This window comes from Xiphophorus hellerii, chromosome 19 (genome assembly GCF_003331165.1).
Source record: "Xiphophorus hellerii strain 12219 chromosome 19, Xiphophorus_hellerii-4.1, whole genome shotgun sequence".
NCBI lineage: Eukaryota > Metazoa > Chordata > Actinopteri > Cyprinodontiformes > Poeciliidae > Xiphophorus > Xiphophorus hellerii.
This window is the reverse complement of record NC_045690.1, coordinates 3254756-3268120: the sequence shown is the minus strand read 5'-3', so window position 1 is coordinate 3268120 and position 13365 is coordinate 3254756.

The following is a 13365-nucleotide window of genomic DNA, read 5'->3' as shown; positions in this document are numbered from 1 at the left end:
ATGGATGTAGAACCTTCAGGCATCTGGACATTTCCCTAAGGATGAACCAGACTTGTTGATGTCATGGTTCTCTTCCTGATATCTTGGCCTGATTCAAATTTTCCATGATTAGAAATTTTCATTAGACCGTCTCACTACTTCCTCCTGGTCTGCGATGGACCTGAGTTGTGGACCAGATTGTACGTAATCAAATGTCTCGAATGGGACACCGTTCTACTCAAAAAGGCAAGACATTTTCTGTTAAAATGATTCAAGTTCTGATTTCTCAGAAACTGAATTTTGGCTTTTTATTCACTGTAAGCCAGAATAATCAAGAAATAAACACTAAACATATATTAATCTGTGTGGAATAGATATACAAAACATTTGTGCTTCACTTTCTGATGTCTTTTACTGAAATAAATTAACCTTTGGTTGATATTCTAAATTACTGAGATGGAGCTGTGTCGATTCAAACGTGTTACCATAAGCCTTACTTTAATAAATCATATATTTTATTCTTTCATTTAAATACAGCATGATCTTAAGAGAAGAGGAAAGCTCTGTGGACACGAAATCTAAATTTAAAGGTATTGGTTTTTATCATTAATGAGAGAGTCTGTGATCAAAGGTTCACAATACTCAAAAGCAGCTAGGTTGCTCTCAGAAGGGGGAGGGGGCGGGCCAAGTGCTCTCCAGCCAGGCTGAGTAAATTAGCAGATCAGCTAATCAGAATTCAGCTGGAAGATGGAAGTTAGAGCAGACTAATTGAAGACAGATTTAAGGGGCATCCATCTGGATGTTGCAACGCTCCTCTCTCGCTCTCTTTAGCAATATGTGTTGAATTTTAATAATGTTTTGTATATAACAGTGTGCGTATACGTGGAGCGAGGAGGGGGCATGAGTGGGTGGAGATGGACTTTTTTTCTCCAAATGAGGCCCCTGAAAAGACTCAAACATACAGGGAGAAATAACTCAAAGGAAATGTGGAGCAGATTTTCCATTTTCTTGCCCCCTTTGCCTCCCTCTGGGGAGGGGGCCGCGGTGCGGCGGTGCGGGGCGGAGCCGGGACCGCCACGCGCTTCTGATAAACATTACATGTGGGATGTTGTCAGCACCTGCTCAACGCGGGCACAAGAGCCAATTAAACATGTATAGGTGGATGTTGTCCACATGATTAGAGTCCTAATCCCGGGTGTGTGGGCGTGTGGTGTGTGCTCACGTTACAACTCCAGGTTTCCTCTCTACCACATAGGAGCCAGTGGCGCCCCTAGAAAAGGACCAATCACTGTCATCCACTGAAGTCATCTAATTATAGAACGTCATATTCTGCAAAATCATGTTTTAAAGATGAAATATATGGTGAAAAACTAAAATAACGTGTATTTTTCACTACTACTGCTTGTGCACATTAGAAATGTGCTGCTCTGATGAACAAACTTTATAAAATATGCAAATTATCTCAGAGAATGGCAGTAAATGCTAAAAGTCTTTGATTTAACTGTTCCCATATCACTATACTACTACCACCACATTTCACCCAGAAACAATCAGCTGTTCATCTCTCATGCAGTGACAGTGCATCTAATCATTCTCAAGCTACTTGATGCTATTAAACTTACACAGAGATTTCTAGAATAATTATTTACCAGAAAAACATCTCTGACGTTGAAACGTCTGCCAGGAAACAGAAAGTTTTTCATGATGAGAGGAGTAAATTACAGTATCCACGTGGAACTGAAAATCAGAAACTTGAATGAACCCCGTCCCCCCAAAGATTTTAGAGATTTTAAAGTCAGATGTTTGTCTCTGAGATTAATGTTGTAAGTTTTGTTTAAGTGATAGATCTGGGTTCTTTTTCTTTAACAGAACAACACTGTGATGCAGCCATGTTCCTCACTGTCTCATGCAATCACTTTTTTGACTTTATAATGTCTGAATATTTTGGCTTTACTAGTTGTAAATTTTTGCCTTTAATCACCTAATTCACAACTTTTGGCATCAAACCAAATCCATGTTTTCTTCTGAATAGCTACATATAGCTTTACTTCTCTGTGGCCACATTACGTATATTTTTGTTGTTGTTTTTCTTTTTTAGGGTAGCTGTTCTTGAAAAAATTTGATAGTTTGAAACTGTGGAAAATGTTAGCCTTGATAACCCAAAAGGTCAGACCTGATGGAACCCATCATGTTCAGCGAGAACTGGTGAAAAAATATGTAATTTAGGATAAGCAGAAATGTCATATTAGATTAAGATAAACCTCTGACAAACCGTGCTTCAAATTAAAACAAAATAATTAATTTAATCCATTTTTATTAAATGTGATGCGCCTTAGTTGAACCCTACATGCAGTTTATTCGTGTTGTTTACCATTTTCAGGTTTTCTTTGAGTTGTTGCCGTTTGTCAGTTTGATATTGTCTTCTCTGACCTTCATCATTCTTTCCTTGAGCTTTACAGCTGATCCTAATCTGACAGTGAAAATACTGGAGCGAAGCGCGCTGTCAACATGGCAGTCACAATTGCTGTTATTTTCCTCCAGACCTGCAGGAACATATTTTCAGCAATCCTCCGAGGCCGTATAAATATATATATATATATATATATATATATATATATATATATATATATATATATATATATATATTCTGGTAACACCTTACGGTCAGGAAGCAGCTTTTAAGTTGAAAAAGAAATGATGAAAAGAGGAAAGATAGGAAGTTTGATTTGATTTTAAAGGATGTTTATGTGCCATCTCGGTTTGAGCCAGACTGAACACGCTGCACTGCTGTAACAACAAAGTTAGGAGACAGAAGGAAGTGAGAAATAATTAAAAAATAAGTTTATTATCTTCAATACGAGTTGTAATTTCTTTCCCAGATCTTAGAGATCTGCTGCTTTGATATGCATGGATGCATAGCTACACGAAGCTGTTGTAAAAGGGATAAAAGCGTTTCTACAAGGTGTGTGATTTCCATCCCCGCAGTCAACATGCTGCACAGCTGGATGCAGATTGCCTGCCGAAGCTCACAGTTAGCGCAGAGTAATAGCATACGTGGAAAACCGGCCCTGGGACAGTCCATGTCCTCACATTAGATGTCTATTTGAGAAGAAATGATCCAGCAGTGGCAGTGATTGTTGTAATGATACATCCCTAACCAGACATTTTTCATAAATGGAACCTTGGATGTGGGCCTGAGAAAAATCAAAAATGGGTATTGCAATGTGCAGAGGCAATTTAGAGAAACGCTTCTGCACTGAATCTTTGGATCGTGGCTCGGATGTCTCAGGGTAATAGAGTTCATGTTTGGGGATTTTCATTCAGACCATTAAAGTTTAGAAGGACAGAACTACAGCCACAGTGACAAAGAAGTTTCTTACATCTGAGTTTCCCCACATTATTTTTTGATTGATGGGTTTACATACTGAAAATGAATTGCTCTGGCTGGAATATATGTTTAACACGGTACATGAAGGCTTTCATTCAATGCCATTTCCTTCTGATACGCAGGACTGAACTTAACCTGAGGATATGACAATATGACTAGAATAGGATGTTAATCTGCCTGCACTTATAAAATTATTATAAAGCGATTAGGAGAGCAGAAACAGTATCTACATCTCATCGCATTTGGAAAATGATCCGACTTGTACAGACTGGTTTATGTTAGAAGTGACTCCTCCTCCGTCACTGGCGACAGAACAAGGCAACGTCAACAGCAGAATCTGAATTGAGCAGCATGACTGTGTCTCCAGTTTTGATGTTTGCATCACTCTGATGGTAGGAAGACAAACTTCCCTGAGGACCAGGATGCTCCTCTTCCATTATCGTATGTTGCCTGTTCTTCTCTGGATATTTGAAATTTGGACCATTCTCAAGTAAAACTGAACTAAAGAAAAGGTTTAAAGGTTTAAAATGTTGAGTCTCTGCAACCGCTAAGTTACCAACAAAACCATAAGAGAACAATGCCAGAGGCAACCATTGCAGAAAAAGTCCAGAAATTGTGGCAAACATCAAGCACTGAAGATGACAGTCTCCATCACTTGATGTCAACCTGGCTATGACCAGACTGATTAATGTAACCTCCACCAAACCTTGGTGAGTTCTACAACAGTGTATTAAGGCAATGTAGATAGAAAAAAAGGGAACGATTTCTGAGATTAATCTAAAAATGAGATTTTTTAAGACAATTTTTGACTTTTAAAGCTCAGAAATTCAGCACCAGGTTTTTTGTGTAAATTTACTCTTTTTTTTATGGCCCTAATACAACATTGTAAAGTTCTTCTTTTTGCCAAGTAAAATGACCCTAGGTATGAGTGTGTGTGTTTGCTGATCCTGTGTGTCTGTTTATGTACAGTGTACCACGCCTCTTGTCCAATAACCAAGTCTGAAAAAGCGGGTATGGACAGTGGGCGGATAGATGGACTGTTAATTATGAGACTTCTTAAAGACCATTTAGAAAACTTCCATTTTTTAAAAAGACCATTTGTCATTTTCCTTCCACTACACAGTTATGTACAACTTTGTGTTGAACTATTTCATAAAATCACAATAAAGTACATTAAGGTTTCTGGTTGTAATGTGCCAAAATGTGAAAAAAGAGAGTTCAAGGACACAAATACTAGTAAGACAATGCATAATAAACACTTTGCTGAGATTTTTGTAATCATAACTCGTTCCTTCAGTGGTATTTCTAGTGTCACCGCCCTGCTACACATCCTGCTCTGTGTTAAACACACCAAGGTGAAGTTGGACACTGACATACATTAACTTTGACCCTGACCAAACATTTACATACACAAACCGCCTCTGCTGATTCCCCCATAAACATGACACATGTGTGATATGGCTGTCAGACAGCGGCGAAGGCTCTGTGACCGCCTGACACTTTGACAGCGCACGGATGCCGATGTGAAATTTTCTGTGTAAGGTGGGAGCGTGGAAGGCGTCTGGAGTTTCAGGGATCTCTGATTTGCTTGATGGGGTGAGCGTCTTCATGCTGCCCTGCTTTGGCTGTGCTAGCTTTGCTCCATCCCTCAGGTCAGCTGGGGTTTAATTGTCTGCCTTAAATATTCATGGGAGCATTGAGTAGATAAATGAAGGTATAAGTACACTGTAAAATTTTCAATAGGTCAGGTGTCGCTGACTACACTGGATACAATTTACTGTAAGATCTGACATTCGCTGCAGTGCCAATTAATATGTTAAGAGCCTGAAAAAGATCCCAAATGACATTTTTCATTTCTGCATTATGAAACAATCCACTCTTAGATGGATAACTTTAAGACTAAAGGTGGGATGCAGTGAAATGTGTGCTTTATGAATCTATATAATTCTACCATAAACTCTCACCTTTGAGGCTTTCAGTCATTAGATTTACCTAATTCAGCTGAGAACCTGAGCTTTGTAGAAAAATCAGTTTATAACCCGACATTTACGCAACAACACAAAATAAAGCAAGTCAGTTCACACCATCTAACGAAGGGAAAATGTGAAAAGGATAAAAACATACAAAAAGAAATGACATTAAATCTTTTTTTGAACATATACACAAAAATAGCTAACATAGCAGAACAAAACAGTTCAGTGTTTGTGGGTTTTCTATGGAACAAAATTCCAAAGTATTTATGGAAAATAGACCATGTTCATGGATGATTTGTTCTTCAGGAAGTAAATCCAAAAAATTCAAAAGAAAATGCAATTTGGGAATTTGAAATATGTAAATGCAATGCTACTTGGCTGACGCTAGCAAAGCAGCCAATCCAGGAGCAATATTAGCGTCCCTTGCCGCTGATTGGCTGAATCCCCAAGAACGAACATCAGGAAGACTGTTAGCTTCTGCAGTAGGGCTAACTTGGCATATTAATGTATGTTTGAAGTATTTAAATACGGATTCTGAAGTATTTGTGGATTTTAGCTATTCACAATCGCTTGTCTGACTCGTGTGTACGGGGGATCCACTGTAACGCCCCTAAGAAACCATGTCAATCACCTGGGATTGTATGAACTAAGAGAAAAATATAGATTAAAATTCAATTCATCCACATTTTATTCGAAAAGTAAAACTATCCCTAATGCTAATAATATATGGATGATAATTTTGCAAATATAACAAAAATATAAACTAAACTGGGTGAAATTAGGTCTGAAATAAAAGTATGTTAACAGTAACAGCATTTTATAATAATTATGATTATTACCAAATCATGAAACACTAAGACAAAAAACAGGACTAAATATTTTGATTGATTTTTGTTAGTTGTCCTGACATTGCTGTCAGTTTTTTTTTTTATCAGTCACCATAGCAACACAATCAAACAGAAAGTTAAGTCAACCAACCACATGTGCCCCTCCTGCCAAGGTTAGCAGCCCCTCACACGGTTTGCCTCCATCCCTCTCCTTAATGACTTATTTGATGATAATTAACCCTGAATCCTACAGAGACGGGCCGGTGTGAGATTGATGGCCCCGTCGGCCCACAGCACCTGTTCTGCTGCAAGGCCCACGGTTACCAAACCACGGCCAGATATGACTGCCCCGAAGCCCTGCATGCTAACGTCAAAGACAAACACAGGGCCTCCCCAGTGACCCGGCCGTTCTGTACAGCACAACACTGTGACCATAACCTCTGATTACACTCATTACTCCAACATTAGGCTGGTGGCGCTAAGAGCAGCCTGTGCTTCGTTTTGGCCCAGTTTGTGGTGTTCAGTTAAATATCTAACAATAGTGTGTGAATAAGTTTTTGGCAATAAACAAATAAATTCTGTGTGGATGTCTGAAGACATTTAGAAAAATCTGTAAGGATAAAATGTGAAAACAGACATCTGATTATCATATTTTATCATTTAGTTTGTTAACCAAACCATATTTTGTTTTGGTTTATTTGCTGCCAGAAAAGCAAACCATCTTTCCACTATTGAGTGACATTTCCAGCCTCTACACATTTGTTCACTATAACCATGAACATATGTTACAGTACGTCTGTATATATATATATATTTTTTTTTACATTTAAACAGTTTTCTTCTGCAGGTCTTCCTCTCAACATGGAGGGGTGAAGCGTTGGTCTCTGTCATGCAGCAGAGGGGATTTGGGAGAAGGAGGGGAGGATAATCAAATGCAGGAAAGTGTTTAATTTTTCATAAACAGAGGAACCACCAAATGCACACAACTAACAATGTACCCCAAAGCAGATGTAGAGCGTTTTTAATTTATGGAGAACCGAGCAAAATGGGCAGATGGAGCAAGAGGAGGTGGAGGCATGCTAAGGGACTTTTCTCTCTTCTCACCTCACAAACAACAGAAGCCTGTGAGTGTGCCACACAACACGCACAGACACACTCCCACACACCACTCAACAACACGGCTGCGTGCACAAATGCAGACATGCACCACCCCCCAACAGTTTACATGGCCCAAAGCCGCCATCCTTTCCACTACAAACGCTCACAGTCCTCAACACAACTCTACTCATTTTCTGCAACCCACAACAAAACTCAAGCTGATGCGTCGTCCTCCCACGCAGACACGTACGCTACTGAAAATGATTCCACCAACATCAGGCCTTCCCAGACACAGACAAGTTCCCTGGGATTTCACTGGACTCGGCAGAGAAGAGCCAGTAATGAACTGCCTGGTGCGCTCTGCAGAGTCTGCAGCAAGTAGACAGACTTCATTCTGCTGGGCCATATGCAGGTATGAATATGCATGGGAATCTGTCATACAAGCAACAAACACAACATATATATGATGTCAAAGGTCATGGGTGTGAGGAGAGAGACTGGGTCTCTGTTGGACATGAAGGATATATTCAGAAAACGTGGTTTGACTGTGAAATGACAATGTTTCAGTGCAGTTCCTGCCTTTCTTCAGGACATCACTGATTGGCAGAACGAGCTCAGGATGTTTTTATGGTACTTTTCAATAAATTACAACATCCTTCAAAAGCAGTGGTGTACAAGGGTAACTAAAAAGTTAGTTCTGCTAACTTTAAGGCAATGGGCTGATTATAAACATTAGTTCAGTTAACGATAAAGTGCTACACCAACATAGTATTTAGTGGAAGCTAATACTAAAGCGCTAAGTCCAATTCAAATTATATCTGCCCCTGAAATGTACAACATTCAAGCACCCATTTAATTCTGACATTATAATAAACATGTTCTACAGTCCCTTTAGATATAGTATTGGTGTTTAAACCTTGTTCTCTGCTGTCATTGTTTTATTTTGTTCTTTGTTTTAAATATTGGAGGAAAAATAGTAGAGGAAATGGAACCGCTACATAAACATTCTTCCCCAACTTCAAATTAAGAGCATGGCATGAATATAAACGGCTAACTACTTGAAGGATTCTTAAAAGTGATAACCGAAACTTCAACACAGATAAACTTTATTCAACTGAAAGTTAACAAAACGGCAAAGTAAATTAATGTAAAGCGGAAAAACTTACTTAGGGGAAGCTAAGTCAGCTAAATGTTTTCAAAGTTGGCAAAATTATTACAAAATTTATTCACATTTTTTTCTTCAGCTGGTCAGAGTTGATTAAATGAATGATAAAACTGGACAATCCTGGGGAAAAAACCTGTTTGACTGCAAAAACTTGAGACTGAAGCCACTAAAGTTACAACAGACAAATCAAAGTCCAAACCTAAAACCTGATTGAGAAACGGTGACAAGACCTCCAGAGAAGAACAGATTAAATTACAGTTTCTAAATGTGCAAAGGTGGGAGAAGCATATACCTAATACTACATCTACTACTGATTTAGGGAAGGGGATAGAAATGTAAATGCACAAAACACTTTTTTTATTTTGTAAAAAACATGCATCATGTATTCTTCCATTTCCCAGTTAATAGTTCTGAGACTCTGAGTGGCTCTCTTCAGCTCAGCCTCCTTTTTTGGCTTCCTGTTACTGGAATCTGGTAGCGCCTCTCCCAGGCTTTGCTAATTGACACGGTTTTGTTAAAGCAGAATTCAGCATCATCTCCCATCTGACTCGCCACCTCGTTTCAAAACCCACATTATTTTAGTAAAAGAAATTAAATCAGCAGAAGAAAACGACGCGTGCCAGGCAGCAGTTCCAACAAGCCCAACTATCTCGGGCTTGTTAACTATTTATTTGCGGCGACATTAGCTAGCATTAAGCTTCACCAAAACACATGCGTCCCCGGGCATGGCCCAGACCCCCTCACCGTCCTGCACTCTCTCTGCTGTAAATTCCCCACTTAAAATTTCATGATCTCCGCTCGGCAGGATACCACTTCCATCATGAAAGAGTTCTCAAACCTAATAACCGTTACTTCTCTGGCAGAGCCATCAAAAACCTATTTGTTTCAACAAAGGCGCTCTCCCCCATGCAACGCTGCCGGGTAATAATGCCAGATAGGTTTTAAGGGCAATGAATTGTGGAATTACCATTTTCTCCTTCCTCTTTATTTCTCTCTTTCTTTACTCTCTCTTTCTCTTGCTCAAGATCATTATATTAAACACTTAATTATTCATCGGTAATGCCTGTCATGGTGAAATATTGTCCTGTGCCAATCTGAATGCATCATACTGCCTGGATCTGCCTCTCTTCCTGAGGTTAATGGCACCACCCTCACTTGCATTAGCTTGGCTAAATGCAGTGTACCTCATAAGTCAAAGTTCCCTAAGTGAGTAGGAGGTGTCATCACCTCAAGCGCTCTCTTTTTCTTTCTCCTTCAGCTTGTGGGTCAGTGAGATCATCCTTGCACAGGAGCTGGCTTAACACACACATATACACACTTGTGCACAATTGATCTTTATTGTTTTCTCTGAAGGATGGTTAGGGCTTGATAGAGGGGTTTTCATCAGGACGGCGCTTGCCTTCGAGGCTTTTAAAGGTGAGGGGTGAATGGATCCACTATTCATGCAGAGTAATCATGGACTCGAACATCCATCGAAGTTCCCTTTAGGGTTCAGACTGTTATGACTGAATTATGAGACCGACATCCGTCATTTCATACCACATCTTCAATTTGGATGGACATAAACAGTATTAAACAGATTACAGAAGATAGTGGTGACAAGGTGCTCTCAGGTCTTCCTCCATGTGCTAATCCACTCCGACGTGCAATATTTCTTCTGCAAATATGCAGCGCTAACAAAAAATGATAGTTTTGTGCACTTAAGCAGATTGCATGTTGATTATCTGCCTGATATTGCTGAAGTGAAATTAATTTTATCACCGGTTAACTGGGTATTACGGCTAATAAGAAGTCCTTTTAGAGTAAAATAAATAAAAAGAAAAGAAATGCTGACATATGAAGAAATGCCTCCGTATCATTGCAGCTTTTCTCTGTTGCTAATAAAATTACTCTCAGCATCAATTTGTTTTGTTGGAAGGAAAATCAGTTGGATTTCACCTGTGTTAGATGACATGGGGGAGAAAACGGGCAAAAAAGGATGCAGGAGATTAATACTTGATCTTAAAAGCAAATATAACTCATTATTTTACAGCCTTCTTGTTAAACATGCATGACTTCATGTCAGCACATTATTTAAAGTGCCAGCAAAAAAAAGCTCCATCCCTGCCTCCCAAAGGGGCATCGGGCTAAAGATCGCACGGAGAGAAGGAATTATTGGAAAAGGTTGAGGTCTCTCTCAGCAGATTGTGCAACCTCTTAGAGAACTATAATGAACACAATGTGCTTACATTTGATCTGAGTCTGCAGAAAATGTATGTCATAAATCATTATGTGTGTATACTTTTACAATACAGAGAACACACCAGGTTTGACCTTTCAGAACTGCTTTCCTTCCAGAGTCACAACAACCTCTTATCTCACCGTGAAGGCATTCCAAAATCTTCAAAATGTCGAGTTTTTATTGCTTTATTGTGTGAAATCTCAAAAATAAGTTTGTCTGCATACGTACCAATTTGTTCCAAGGTGGTGTTTTTTGTTTTTTTTTGCTGATTGGAAGCTTCAGCTTCCATATACTGTTTTATCCACAAAGTTATTTGTCTCTAGTTTAAGGACTGTGGCCTAGGAAATACATGCCTATTGCTTAACTGTGTGTAATGTGAAACAGTCACACACAGTCCTAAGTCTCCTTCTGATTGGCCAGTCAGGACCTCGTGACGCCTCCTTCCCTCAATAGTGAACACAGACCCAAGAAGTTTTGCCTCTTGCTCACAATGCAATCCTTTATGCTCAAGCTGGTTTGGTCTCAATTGGCCAACAAGGTACCACTTTGACTCTTTTAAAACCATTTCTTTATCAGTGACTCACTGCTGGGTCCAACTACACATTGGAGTGATGAAACTTCTGACCTTCACATCACAGTTGACTTTCCCCACCGCAGAGCTCATTAGTGAGTCATCTAATCTCATTAGGTGATGTTGGGAAAGCAATGGCACAGCACAAAAAGCAGCCCTGCTTTTCATTCCCCTCTCTCCCGGTTCAGTTTGGATCGGAAGGAGAAACAGGTGTGGGATCAGGCGTGAGCAGAGGACAGGCGGAGACCCCCACTAATCTTCTCCTCTAATTGCTGTGGATACCAGTATGTTCGCTATCTGCTGCCTTTCATCCCAGTTGGTGTTTGGTCGGAGGCTTTCAAGTTGTCTTTGCCGATTCTCCATGTGTTTGTTACAACAAAAAACTTTCTGATTCTTAGTCCAACAGAAACATTTTTCCCTTGTAGATTCAGTAACAAACTGCCCCAAGACAAGGCCGACTGACGCACCTTCATTTGAGACGTTCAGCAACAATCTGAGTTTCATTTCAAGTTCTGCACCAGCTTACAACAGATTTCTGTGCAGGAGGCACTTCATCCCATTTGTGAGGTGAGGCATGAAGACAGCAGCTTTACCAATCACCCAAACTTCTCAAGCCTTACACATATAAAAAGTGTTTCTTTGCCAACAGGATGATTTTATTTTTGTAGTCACCTGAAAAAAAAAATCAAACAACCCTCATTCACTTTCCTGAACTGAGGTTTATTATTGCATCTACAACAGTAAGTTTACTGATATTCGTGTATGTCATCCTGCAGGTATTTTTTATTTTAATGTTTTCTGGCAGTGTAGTAACCAGATTTGTTTTCTGAGTGAAGAAGAAGCACAACCGATTTACTTTCACCAGTGGAGCATTACGGCTTTCGCTGAAATGCTACATAAAATTTTATTGGAAATAGCTTTGTGTTTATGTATACGGAAATGGAAAAGAAAGGGAAAAACAAAGAGAAAAGAAGAGAGGTGGAGCAAGTGGGAGATAAGAAAAGAGAAGGATCAACACAAAGATCCTGCAGGTCTTGGTTAGTTTACACATTTTCTCTGTGGCTCAGTATTCAAGGCTGTATTTATTCACTATGCTCATTTATATAATCATTCACATGTCACCACACATTATTTGCCCTCTTTCAAGGTAATAATATCTTGCCATTGTTATGCATAGAAATATTAAACCATACATCAATGTTTAGCACCACATAATGGACTGAAACTGCATGCTGATGTTTTCATTTCATCTGGCCTTTGGCTATAATGAAACGATTTAATGCTGCAAGTTATTGAGCAAAAAATATTTGTTGCTATTCTGACAAATTATTAAAGAAGTCTGTGCTACAGTTGAAAGCAGAAGCTTGCATACACCTTGAGAGAAAACATGCATCTTTTTTCTTGCTGAGTTAAATCAAATCAAACTTCTCTTGTTTTAGGTCAGACACCAAAATTATTTCTACTTGCTAAATGCTACAATAATGAGAGAAAGAATAGGTCAGGGGTTTATTTTTTAATGTCTTGAAAACCAGAAGATTACATTCATTTCCTCAGTATTTGGTAACTTTGCCTTTAGACAACTGGAACAATAACTTCCTGGAGTTCTGATCCATTCCTCCCGACAGGTCCAGTGGAACTGAGCCATGTTCATTGTCATTCGCCTTTTCAGATCTGCCAGCAACTTCTGATGGAGTTTAAACTTTTCACATTTAATTACATCATTTGCAGGATTGTGTACAGATGTAATTTTTTAAGTGAACGAGGGCTTCATAATGCTTTTTCACAATGAAATCTCAATTGAGCAAAGACCAGTTTATTTCCAGGTGCACATGCACAAACATGCAGCACCGTCTCTTTCCCTACATACGGCTCCTTGGTGATTCTGCTCAGGGTTCAGTGAACCATCGGTAGGAAAATCTCCCTGCCTGATTTTCAGTCTGAGTGCATTGGGTGGCTGGCCCCCAGTGCTTGCCCCTTGGGGTTCTCTTTAGGATCAGCTGTTGCTAGCTGAGCCTGAAGCTAACAGAACACTGGGGAGCTGCAGGTGGGCCTGATTAGCTCTGCATGGAAAAGAGGGGTCAAGGGAAGGCAGCTCGGGTTACCTTTGCTTAAGAGAAAGGAAGTTAAAAGAGGAGGGGAAAGA